Consider the following 13,429-nt stretch of genomic DNA (forward strand, 5'->3'; position numbering starts at 1 on the left):
GCTGTCATGGTTTTACTAATGTGACCATCTTTGTATTTTCAGGTCGCTTAAACAACAACAAGGTTTAAAGTATTTTCCACAGAAGTTTCAGCCCTGTTGAACAATTTCTCTGTGCCCCGGTGGACACTCATTTTAGAGACTTTTTTTTTGCAATAAAGACATGTTTCTACACAAAGGCAGTTTTGTACAGTCCATCCAAATTCCACAAGACAAAACCATGAAAGGAATTGTTGAAAAGCTTAGAGACACTGGAAGTGTGAACGACCAAATTAAAGGACACAGTGGTCGAAAACGTTCAGTGAGAACACTCGACAAGATAGAGGTTTGTAAGAGAAGCTTTGCAGGCTTCTTCGAAAAAGTTGACAAGTTGACTTGGACAGCTGATGGGAACGTGTCACACGACCGTTGGCAGAATCATAAACAATGGTCTGAAACTGTATCGTACAAGATACAGTAACTGCAACACCAGACCGAAAGACATGAAGAAGAGGTTCGAATTTTGCACCACCATTGCCCAGCGGATCGAAGAAGCCCAGGATTTTCCAGACATCTTCTTTCGCGACGAGGCCCACTTTCATCTCAACGGTCACGTGAACAAGCAGAACATGCAATATGGGGCAGAACACCAACTGTAAAAACATATTGAACGACCAATTTATGTAGCAAAAGTAAGGATTCGGTTTGATATTGGTCACAATGGTATAATAGGACCTCTCTTCTTTAAGAACAAAGTCGGCCAAACAGCGACGGTCAACACCGATAGACATGTGGACATGCTGTGGAGAAGATTATTTCCAGCCTCGAGAAGAAATAAAGACATCACAATTAATTCAGTCATCTTCCAGCAAGACGGTACACCACCGCATATATCTCATGGTGTTTGGAGTTTTTGAGATGACATTCCCCGGGTGACCGACGCGTTTATTGACAGATTGACACCCATGACATCCTACTCCTCAGATCTGTCTCCTCCTCAATACTACCTATGGGGGTTCCTCAAAACTAAAGTTTACGAAACAATCCACACACATTTCAGGAGATGAGAAATAACATCAGACGGGAAATCAGGTGCATACCAGCTCCAGTTCTCAGCCGAGTTATTGAAAATTTCAGTGTCCTTGTGGCAGCTGTCATCCAGAGGTGTGGTGCTTGGATTGAGCACTTTATCAACTGCTTATGATATCGCTCCTTATTACTTGTTGAATTTAACTTCAAGATTGTTTGTTGCTTGTTTACACTATAATAAATAAAAAAAATTAATGACTCCTGTGTATTATTAGACAAAAACAAACCAAATCGACCAATATTAAAAAAAATTTAAGTTAAATAAAAAGTTGCACATCATTTTGGACCACCCTTTATAAACTGATATGTGTACAGATATTTGATTGCAGATTAAACAGCTCAAAGGTGAATGTCCTAACTCTAAGCTATTATCCTGCTAGCCCATAAGCATGCATATGCCTCAACAAAAATTAACAACAGTTGATGACTTTTCTTAACTTCCAATGGTAGAAGATACACCAATTGACTTAAAACAGCAAATACATTGACATGAGCAAACATGTTATCCATACAAAGGGTAGTCAGTTAATCTACATGGTGTGCAATTAAAAAGTCAAGTGGCTGAGATTAACAAAACTTTCTGTAGCATTAGTTATTTTACAATCTCAACCCTTTATCCGAACAATTACATGTTTCTAAATCTCTAGTTCTGTGTAGCTTCGGACTTACTTACTAACTGGTGTGTATCTATGAATGTGGAGAACAATACAGTTAGAAATAAATACATATAAGTGACCCCTATACAAACCTTGTGGGCTGGCAGGATAGCTTAGAGGTATGTGCATCAGCCTTTGAGCTGTTGAGAAGTCTAGCCTGAGTTTGAATCTGGACCCAGATATGAACCATCACCCTGGTGTGTCACATGCAGGGCGATACATCAATGTGTGTGCTGTCGATAGGAAATATTTTGAGCTGGAGGACGCATCTGCCAGCAATGGCTGTTGGTGGACGTTAATGATCCCACTGTGTCTTTTGCCATGAAGAGGTAAGTTATCACTGGTACCCTGAGCAAATTGCAAATTCCTGCATCTTCTGTGTTGGAGTGGTGACCCGTCCAACATTTGTAACTCCTAGCCAATTGCTTCGGCAGCACCAACACACTGTATGGAGCATGGTGCATGATGATGATGATGCCCCTTCAGTTGGGTTTCCTGCGATGGAATGGTGATCTGTCCAGGATTGGTTCGAATCTTGAAACCTTTCTAGACTTCGAGTGAACACCCAGTTACTCTGTTAAGAGCATGGACCTCCATTATTTTTATTATGCTGCCTTGGAATATTATTGGAGTTGAGGAATCAGGCAGTGCAAGCTCATATGGTAAGTACAAACTTTTCTGTTGTGACTGCTTCTTAGCTCAATGGTGCACTGCCCCATCAATTAGGAGGTAAACAGATATTAAAAAAAAATTAATAAATATAAATACAAAACGAGCTTACATAATCTAACTCCCTGGTTCATATCTATATTTAAAGACAAGGATGGACAACACACTGGCCTAGTGGTGCTGCAGGCATTTGGACCGCCTTCGCAGTGTGTGGTTTCAAATCGATGGATGTTTCCCTCTCCACCACGATAACGTGTACACATGACCACCTGCCAGCACATCAAGCCAGCGTTTGGACTATTCAGATTGCTCTCGAGCACACAAATACCGCCCATCATGAGCATCGACGCATTTCAACTTAATCCCAGCAACGCTGAACCATCGCACCAAAGCGCCCACTGGGTTTCCAAACACGTGAGCCGTTAATGGTAATTTAAGTGTTTATCCTTGGAGCCCCTGACCTCGTGAGGAATTCGCTGGAATGCTTTGTCCTTATATACTGTCCACGCGCTTCAGCATCCGAGCCGTCTTAAATATAGTCTGCGCGATTTGGTCTGAGGCTTGCTCATATCATATTCGCGAGCTGTTTCAACACAAAAGCAAGCTGTGAAATTCTAAGTGCTCATGTTATTTTACCTTTTAGGTCAATGTTGTGATAATATTCAAAGGGCATGGATAGTTTAAGTACTTGAAAAATCAGTGCTACAACATTCAGGGATAGTGTTTTGATGATATGACAATTTTCAGGTTCACATGATTTTTTGCTGAACCATAATATGGCATTGGACCTGTTGTAGACATTGGCATGAACCATAATATGGCAGGTGAGCAGACAGCGTGTGTGGTGTGTGTGGTCCATCTGTGGAACATCCCTTGTGGCCCTGCCCTTGACCTCCAGAAACCCACCCAATTGTGGGCTCCAACCATCAATAGACACAAAGACCATCTCACAGCACCAGGGCATCTTTTTCCAATGTGAGACAGTGAGCGCAAATTTATTGGACATGCGGTTGTCCTTCATTTGTTTTCTAACCTCTAAAGGCAGACGGGGTCGAAATCTAGACCCTTTGTTTGCGTAACCCCACTCCTCGATCCGCCTACGGCATGGCATCCTGTAAAGTGCCACGAGGTGAAGCGATACGCCAGTGTCCTTTCAGAGAATCTCAGACACGTCTCGCTATTGTTTCCGTGCCCTTCAGAGCTTGCGAGCGCGTATTGTCTTTCAGCCGTTCACCTGCTCCAGATATAGGTCCACGGCAGCTGCATCGCACGCTCAGCTCACTCGTCCTAAAGTTTGCTCGAGACTCCTTTATCGGCTTCGAATTCCAAAATAGCACTGCTCTGCTGCAGTGACACCCCAGAAATGCAATCGAGAATGGAAGGGGAAACAAACAAGTAATGTACAGTTGTATCTTCTTTCTCTTTAAAGAGTCACATCTATATTTTTTCGTTTCCATGAGGTATATTTTCTTCTTTTTGATTCATTTATGTTAGGCAGCTGTTTTCCGATTCCTTCTCTGACAGCCAGGTGCATACAAGGCTATCTCATCGCTTCTCATGCCCTTGTTGCCCGGCGGAACCCGAGAGAGACACTGACAAGGTAAAGGCCTAAACCTCGTGTCTCCTTGCCGTCCAACGTTTCAGCCTTTCAGCGCTCTGAAAGGGTCGATGAAACTCATCGGCAGGACAGCGAGATGCGCTGAGCCGACAGGTCAACCCGAGACGGGGACCTGAGACCAATAATTACTCCATAGAGGAGACAGAGCGGTCTTGGCAACAGCAGGACAATCCAGTTGTGCGTGAATGATTTCTGTCCTCGATCCCAGCTCCTCCAGCCGCAATGCGCAAGCCCTTCTCAACTCTACCCCCCTCCCTCTCCACCATCTCTCCCCTTCCAGCCCCTTTCAATCCCCCCAGTTTATTTTTTACCGTGACCAAAGGAAACAATGCCCTGCCTCTGAATGCTGCAGACACAACTTTGTTAAGTGTCAGGGGCCTACGGGCCAACAGTTATATTTGGTACCTACAAGGAAGGTTGAAACAACTAAGGCGTTTGCCTGGTTGGTCCTTATTTATACACAGTGGAGGAGAGCATGGACTTGGCGGGAGGTGATGGAGGGAGGAGGGAGGAGGGAGTTCGAGCACGCGGACACATTACTATCTATTGTCCAGGGAGAGGTTTCTGTTTCTTGTACATGCTCTTTATTGGTGGAGCTTCGAGAAGGACAGGTGGCGGGTGCGACTGACTCCAACCGTGTGACCGTCCTCTCATAAATCACCTCTTTTGCACCTCGGCAAAAATAATCCTGATGGGACAAGTTTATCGGCTTTGGTTATTAACAGGCTTTTTTTAGTTTTATTTTCTCAGTCTTGGCTGTTGCTTTGCAAGGGTTTGGTCACTGGAAAGACGATCGTTGAGACCCACTGTCTTTAAAAACGCCTCTTTGGACTTCCACCACTTGCCACAATAAGTCTGCAGCACAGAATTTGCAGGTGGTGGTGTTCTTTTATGTCTGTTGTGAACTACAATATCATCAGAGCAAGACAAGGTTTCACACTCATTAATTCCAGTCGTTTCATGAAAACGTTTGATTGAGACGTCCGTACAATTATTGATGTAATTTCTATATTGATTCACAGAATAATTCAGTTTCTATAGTGAGCTTGCTTCAGAGTGGTCTTGTCCTGGGAACCAAGCTTTGCACGATCAGATACGGTTAAAACTGACACCTGGTTCAGCATCACCAAGAGGATTCCACTGTTCTTCTGACGAGACGCTAAAAGCCGGCTGTCCCATCTTTACGGTACAGCATATATCATTATAGCAGACTACATTGGGCAGAACTTCATGAAGTTCAGCATCTTTCCTTATGAGAGGATTCTTCTTTATGACATATTATAATAATAGCTTTGGGGGGGGGGCTATGAAGATCTGATATTAAAAAGTTGCAGGTTGATTTTCAGGTCTGCTGCACCACCACCTGGATCCTAATGACCTTGACAGGACTTGCACGTTATTTTAGAAGTCGTCATGCTCTCGAAGAATTTTGTGGTGAAACAAATTCCTCTTCGCCGACGTATTGCCCCTGATGTCTGCTTCAGATAACGTCAATTTCCGTTCGCCCATTTGGATCCAAGTATGCTTGCAGTATAAATAAATCATTTTACCCCATCAATTAGCTATTTTATACCTCGTAAATAATGTCATTGTGATAACATTTCATCCGACGGCAATCAATACGTTCACTGGAGAGCTTTGCTCCATTTCCACATGCAGGTCATGGCATCATGGGAGGCTTACCATATCAAAAGCATGCACTGTGTGCTTAGGCCTAAGTCACATTTGCTCTACGGCAAGGATACGGCGGCCGTACGCCCTCTGAATTGACAGAAACGTGCGGCGGCCGCAGAGTTTCTGAGGTGACCTCAGGGTGGCCCTACGGCATATGGCTATATTTTACAGGCCGTAAGGTCGCCGTGGAATTATAGCGTGGAGTTATAACTTTTTTCATTTCTACGTTCACCGTAGCAATTCGACAAGCCGAAACAAAAGAAATGGTAAAAAAAAAAAAATAACCCATTCGTTACCGTCCGTCTGGCCGCACGTTCGCCTTAGTCCCCCTGCGGTCGCCTTGCGGTCGCCTTGTGGCCACCTTGCATCTGACTTGAAAATTCTATGGCCGCCGCAGGAACGCTCTAAGGTCACCGTGCGACATCAAATCAAAGACCGTACGGCAACCCCACGTTTTCGGTCTCCACAATTTATAAATACGCCATGCAGCTCCCTGAAAAATAAAAACACATGTGACTGCTACATTGTGTGACCGTGGAAATACTGTGGCCACCGTATAATTGCTAGTGGCCATAGATTTTGGAGACCCCACGGCCGCCGTGGCAAATGTGACTTAGGCCTAAATACGCCGTGCGGCTCCCCGGAAAATAAAAACACATGTGACTGCTACATTGTGTGACCGTGGAAATACTGCGGCCGCTGTATAATTGCTGGTGGCCGTAGATTTTGGAGACCCCACGGCCACCGTGGCAAATGTGACCTAGGCCTTAGTATACATGGTAGGCAGTATTATTGGCAGTCCTTACACTGTGCATGATAAGCCGGCTGTTCTGATTCCTTTTGACCGTGATCTGTATGACAAAGTGTGAAGTTGATGTTTCTTTGTTTGATCGCCAAATTCACAGAGAGTTTTTGGCCAATTTCGAACAAACTTGGTCTTCGTACTGAGGATCATGTCTTAAGGCAGGCAGCATCACAATCCCACTGGAAAGTGGCCATGTCGAGGGTTCCACCTGTTACTGAAAGTCATGAGGGTGTAATGTGCAGCTGTTAAAACAGTCTGAGTCACAGTACAGGTGTCATTGCCGTGTAGAAAGACGAAAAAGCCTCGTAATTACGGCAAGGCGTAAAGCTGTATAAAAAGGAAGATTTTTTTTTTTTTAAAGGAAGCTTTTTCAAAAAAAAATTTCAAATGAGATTATTCACACATAATCCTCCAACACATGCCAAAGGGTCAAAATGAGGCATATATACATTTTCAAAATAGATTTATAAATTGTCTTACCAATCATATATGGAACTAGAACGGCACTCGGTCTCGCGCATTCCTCCGTCAGGCTGAACAGTTTACATTTTGTATCCCACTGATAGGTCGGATCTCAATCCGGATCTTAACCAAAATCTAATCTGCTTGTTTTTGTCATCTAACCAACTCATCCACCTCGTTTTGTCATAACTCGTCCACCACGTTTTATAATATTGTGCAACATATAACAGTTCTTTCATCCCCTCTTCATAACATAACATAACATAACATAACATAACATAACATAACATAACAGTTCTTTCATCCCCTCTTCCTGTGCAGGCTGGAGTTCCTCAAGGTAGCGTTCTGGGCCCTGTTCTTTTTCTGGTTTTCATCAATGATCTCTCGGACTCTCTGGAAAATCCTCTATTTCTCTTTGCCGACGACTCCACCCTCTGCCGTACCATCTGTCATCCCTCAGACCGGCAAGCAGCAGCTTCTTCGCTCACTGCAGATCTGGATAAAATCACAAACTGGTCCAACATGTGGAACATGTCTTTCAATCCAGACAAATCTCACACTCTCACTATGTCTCTTCGAAAGGACCGTTTACAAAACCCCCCATCCACTTTCTCAACAATCCTCTGGAAGAAGTCTTTTCTTTCAAGCTTCTAGGTCTCACTATCTGCCATGACCTTTCCTGGGAAAGTCACATTTCCAACCTCGCCTCAAAAGCCAGTCGCCGACTGGGAATCCTCCGTCGTGCCAAGTCCTTCCTCGGCCCTCATACACCCAACCCATCCACCAAATTTTGTCCGTAGCCTGATGGAGTACTGCTCTCCCCTCTGGGCTGGTGCTCCTGCCTCCCACCTTTCTCGGCTTAACGCTGTCGAAACCAGGGCATTTAAGATCATCGGCATCTCCCGCAATGAAGCTGAGTCTTTGGGCCTCTCACTCAATCACCGCAGGTTGGTCGGTGGTCTTTCTGTCTTCTACCGACTCCTCTCCAGCCTTGCCCCCCTGCTCTCTCTGCGATTTGTCCCCACCACATTTCCACAGGGCGCTCAAGGTCCGCCAACAACCCCCTTCTGGTAAAACTACCAAAATCACGAATCACTGCTCATCTTCACTCTTTCATTCCTCTTTTTTCCCGCCTTTGGAATAAACTTCCTCACTCTATTCTTTCCCATTCTTCCCTCCAGGCTTTCAAAACAGCTGTTCACCACCACCTCTTATCTTCCCCATCCAAATCCTCGATCTTTTCTACCCCTGATAATCCACCCAAGCCCACTTCCTTCATTTCTCCTGCTTTCCTTCCTGAAAGTCCCTGTAATGTCCATCTTCTCTTCGCCATGTTCCCCGTCCCATCCCCATCCCTCTCCCTTCCACAGTTCACCTAATGTGTCTGTTCCCCACTGTTTTGTCCCTTCCACTCCCGCCCCTCTTGTCTCATGCCTCCTTGCTGTGAGTTATGTGTTTGCTCTCATACGAGCCTCGACCAAGGTATACAAAAAAAAAAAAAAAAAAAATACCGTATTTTGGCCCCATCTCTCAATGGTGAAGAATCACTTAAAAATTAAAAAAATTCTCGAATCCGGATCCGGATTCGGATCTTCACCAAAATTGAACCAATTTGGCCTTATCGCACACAAAACCTGTCCACCAAGTTCTGTCCGAATCCGTCAATAACTTTTTGAAATATCATGATATATATAATTTTTGGCCCGATCTCTCAATTGTGATGAATCACTTAGAAAATTAAAAAATTCTCGCATCCAGATCCGGGTCTCCACCAAAATGTAATAAATTCTTCCTCGTCATACACCCAACCCATCCACCAAATTTTGTCTGAATCCGTCCATAACTTTTTGAGATAACATGCAATATCGTTTTTAGCCCCATCTCTCAATGGTGAAGAATCAGTTAAAATATAAATAATTATCGTATCTAGATCTAGATTCGGATCTTCATCAAAATTTAATCATTTCTTCCTCGTGGCACTCCCAACCTGTCCACCAAGTTTCGTGTGAATCCATCCATAATCTTTGAAATATTGTGCTATATATCGTTTTTGGCCCGATCTCTCAATGGTGAAGAATCACTTTAAAAATTCTGAAAACTTTGGCGAAAAATCGTGTGACAAACAAACAATCAGACAGGCAAGCATACTTGGTGAAATTTTTTTTGCCAAGGAACAGACAAGACAGACAGTGGTGAAAACATAACCTCCGTGCAGCGTTGGTGGTGGAGGTAATGACAGAGAAACCCTGAGCCTGCTTGTTCATCCCTGAGCTGTCAACCCAAAGTTAGAATCTCAATCCAGCTATTAACTGTCACCCTGGTGTTTCGTATGCAAGGCAAGGTCAATATAATTACTGTATATGCAACATTTATCGGAAGGATATGAAGCTGGAGAACCCCTCTGCCAGCAATGGTTATATTGGTGGACGTCAAAGATGCCACAGTGTCTTTTTACAAAGAGCAGGATAGTTATCTCCGGCATGCTGAACAAATTACAAAATCCACTACCTTCAGTGAAGTATCCGATGAAGTAGTCAAGCAGAGAAACATTTCCCGATTTGTCGTGAATGCCCCAAAGCTCAATCAAGATTACGCCTTCCATTATTTTAAATTATTTTTACTCTCGTATTGACAAATAAAACAATTTCTGGCATCATTTGGACAATTGTGAATTTTTTATTTGTATAACTCTTTGAATGGCCCTCGTATAAGAATTGCTCGTCATTATGTCCTCCAATTTCATCGCTATATCCCATCTGGTGTACAGTAACATTGCTTGTCGTGTACCTATAATGAAAATAATAATCATACCTTGTAATATTATCTTACACTCAAAGATGTCTGATAATCACGACAATATGCAGTGCTGGCTATTTATATTTTCAAAAGTTTTGATGACCCATGCAACTCCTCACCTTTTTCAAAATCTTGGATCCATCTCGAATTATATTTCACCTTGAAACTTCTGTGTTCAATGAAGCCCCCTCTGTGGGCTGACAATGGGATTACAGAAGAATTATCTCAATTCGTCTAATCTCTCATTTGAAAATTAATAACAGAACACTCTTGAGCTTTGTTCTTTTCTTGAAACTTTACAAACGGTTTCTTTCAGGAAATGTGATCAATCAAAACTTTCCAGCGATTCCATTGTAATGTCAGTATATATATATATATATATATATATATATATATATATATATATATATATATATATATATATATATATATATATATATATATATATATATATATATGTAATGTTGCATCAAATACCTTTAAACACTAAAGTCTTTGAGTTTCGACCTGAGAAGTGAAAGAGGTTGCACCACATGTTAAAACCTTTGATAAAGAGGAATCCAGCATTTAGGTTGTCATTTACAATACCAATGCTAGTTTATTTATATTTTTATATTTTTTCATAAATTCCTTTATCTATCTATCTATCTATCTATCTATCTATAATTCCAGCAATCTGTGTGTGTGTGTGTGTGTGTGTGTGTGTGTGTGTGTGTGTGTGTGTGTGTGTGTGTGTGTGTGTGTGTGTGTGTGTGTGTGTGTGTGTGTGTGTGGCTGTGTGTGTGTGTGTCTGTGTGTGTCTGTGTGTGTCTGTGTGTGTGTGTGTGTGTGTGTGTGTGTGTGTGTGTGTGTGTGTGTGTCTGTGACCGCTGTTTCTCGACAACCGCTGGTCCGATCTAATTGAAACTTGTCAGGTATATTGCTGGGGATCTGAGGATGTGCCTTTTCAAGGTTTCATATTAATCGGACAAGTGCTTCCCAAGTTATGGCCATTTATTTACCAAACCAATGACAAGACACGTTGTTGCATGGGCGTGGCAGATGGGGAAGGGAAGCTCAGCTGCGTTCCCCATTACGGGTTACAACGTACGGGCTTCCGGAGAGTGACGACTGTGTATTCTAATAATTTCTCGATTTCTTATGCGCATTTATAGATAAACACAATGCCGCAAGTTATGATTGTTTTCATACCGCAAGTTATGATCGTTTTCATATTAGATGGTGCATAAATTTCGGTAACATCAGAGTGCTGGTATGCTCCGAACCAGGAAGTAATTTTTTTTCCTCTCTTCTCTTCTCTGTTTGTTTTTCCTTGCGATGACATTGCGAAAAGGCAAAATACGTTGGCGCTAAATGAATAATTGGCCATTAAAACCTAAATTGCGAATAATCGTAACTGTGATATGCGAACTTCCGCGCCACGCACGTACGGGCACGCGAGAGCGAAGAAACGGCCTGTGTGGTTGTTGTTTGTTGCTCGCGGTTGGAATATTTATTTATTATTTTTTTTATTACGGCCACGTACTAGCTCATTCTAATTCTTGCTTTTTCTTCTCTTTTATCTTTTATTCTCTATCTTCCTCTCTTTCATTATCTATCTGTAAGGAGAAGTGAAATCTTGCAGAAATTTTTCTGGAAGGCTCACTTGGCTGCATCTGGATGGGTTTGAGGATTGTGGAGCAGCGGCTGAAACCCGAATCCGATCCAGGTTCCTCCTGTTGACTCCAACTTTGCTCTTTATCTCTTCGGGTTCCTTCTGGGTCTTCCATTTCATTATCTAGTTCCGTGACTTCCGTCAAGTCGTGTCTGACTTGTGGTGACAGACATGATCGAATTTCTCGAAACATCCCTATCCTGCACTGCTTAGGGAAACTCTGACAGACAGAGCTTGGTTGCAGCCTTCACCCCATCCATGCAGTACATACAACTCTGCCTCTTCATCTTCCTCTTCTTCCCTCAACCACACTCATTATGGTTGATTTCTCCAGATTTTCATTTTCTGCACATGTGATGTGTCCAAAAACTCCCAATGAAGCAAAATCAATATCCCATTTAAAAAGAAGAGCCATTCACACCAAAGGTGTACTGGCCTTGAGTATTGTATCTATCTATAATTCCAGCAATGTGTGTGTGTCTGTGTCTGTGTCTCTGTGTCTCTGTGTCTCTGTGTCTCTGTGTCTCTGTGTCTCTGTGTCTCTGTGTCTCTGTGTCTCTGTGTCTCTGTGTCTGTGTGTCTGTGTGTCTCTGTGTCTCTGTGTCTCTGTGTCTCTGTGTCTCTGTGTCTGTGTCTCTGTGTCTCTGTGTCTGTGTCTCTGTCTGTGTCTCTGTGTCTGTGTGTCTGTGTCTCTGTGTCTGTGTGTCTGTGTCTGTGTGTCTGTGTCTGTGTCTGTGTGTCTGTGTCTGTGTGTCTGTGTCTCTGTGTCTGTGCGTCTGTGTCTCTGTGTCTGTGTGTCTGTGTCTGTGTGTCTGTGTCTGTGTCTGTGTCTCTGTGTCTGTGTCTGTGTCTCTGTGTCTGTGTCTCTGTGTCTGTGTCTCTGTGTCTCTGTGTCTGTGTCTGTGTCTGTGTCTCTGTGTCTGTGTCTCTGTGTCTGTGTCTGTGTGTCTGTGTGTCTGTGTGTCTGTGTGTCTGTGACCGCTGTTTCTCGACAACCACTGGTCCGATCTAATTGAGACTTGCCAGATATATTGCTGAGGACCTGAGGATGTGCCTTTTCAAGGTTTGATATTAATTGGACAAGTGCTTCCCAAGATATGGCCATTTATTTACCAAACCAATGACAAGACACGTTGTTGCGTGGGCGTGGCCGATGGGGAAGGGAAGCTCAGCCGCGTTCTCCATTACGGGTTACAACGTCCGGGCTTCCGGATAATGATGACTTCGTGTATTCTAATAATTTCTCGATTTCTTATGCGCATTTATAGATAAACACAATGCCCCAAGTTATGATCGTTTTCATATTAGACGGTGCATAAATTTCAGTAACATCAGAGTGCTGGTATGCTCCGAACCAGGAAGTAATTTTATTTTCTCTCTCTTCTCTTCTCTTTTTGTTTTTCCTTGCCACGACATTGCGAAAAGGTAAAATACGTTGGCGCTAATTGAATATTTGGGTATTAAAACTAAATTGCAAATAATCGTAACTGCGAATAATATGCGAACTTCCGGGCCACGCACGTATGGGCACGTGAGAGCGAAGAAACGGCCTGTGTGGTTGTTGTTTGTTGCTCGCGGTTTGAATATTAATTAATTAATTTTTTTACGGGTACGTACTAGTCTATCTATAATTCCAGCAATGTGTGTGTGTGTGTGTGTGTGTGTGTGTGTGTGTGTGTGTGTGTGTGTGTGTGTGTGTGTGTGTGTGTGTGTGTGTGCGCGTGCGCGTGTGCGTGTGTGTGTGTGTGTGTGTGTGTGCGTGTGCGTGTGCGTGTGTTTGTGTGTGTGTGTGTCTGTCACCGCTGTTTCTCGACAACCGGTGGTCCGATCTAATTGAAATTTGCCAGGTATATTGCTGGGGACCTGAGGATGTGCCTTTTCAAGGCTTGATATTAATCGGACAAGTGCCTCCCAAGTTATGGCCATTTATTTACCAAACCAATGACAAGACACGTTGTTGCGTGGGCGTGGCCAATGGGGAAGGGAAGCTCAGCTGCGTTCCCCATTACGGGTTACAACGTACGGGCTTC

At 43.3% G+C, this 13,429-nt stretch overlaps 1 long non-coding RNA gene across 1 annotated transcript in view; it reads right to left on the bottom strand.

The window, feature by feature from the left end:
• LOC147019913 (uncharacterized) overlaps positions 1 to 13,429 on the bottom strand; it is a 39,264-nt gene that overhangs the window by 11,807 nt on the left and 14,028 nt on the right. The window contains exon 3 of the long non-coding RNA XR_015061570.1: positions 9,865 to 9,942. This is a non-coding gene — a long non-coding RNA (uncharacterized LOC147019913). The remainder of the gene's footprint in view (positions 1 to 9,864; positions 9,943 to 13,429) is intronic.

This window comes from Eptatretus burgeri, chromosome 9, assembly GCF_056783735.1.
Source record: "Eptatretus burgeri isolate ZD-2024b chromosome 9, Ebu_testis_v1, whole genome shotgun sequence".
In the NCBI taxonomy this organism is placed as follows: Eukaryota; Metazoa; Chordata; class Myxini; order Myxiniformes; family Myxinidae; genus Eptatretus; species Eptatretus burgeri.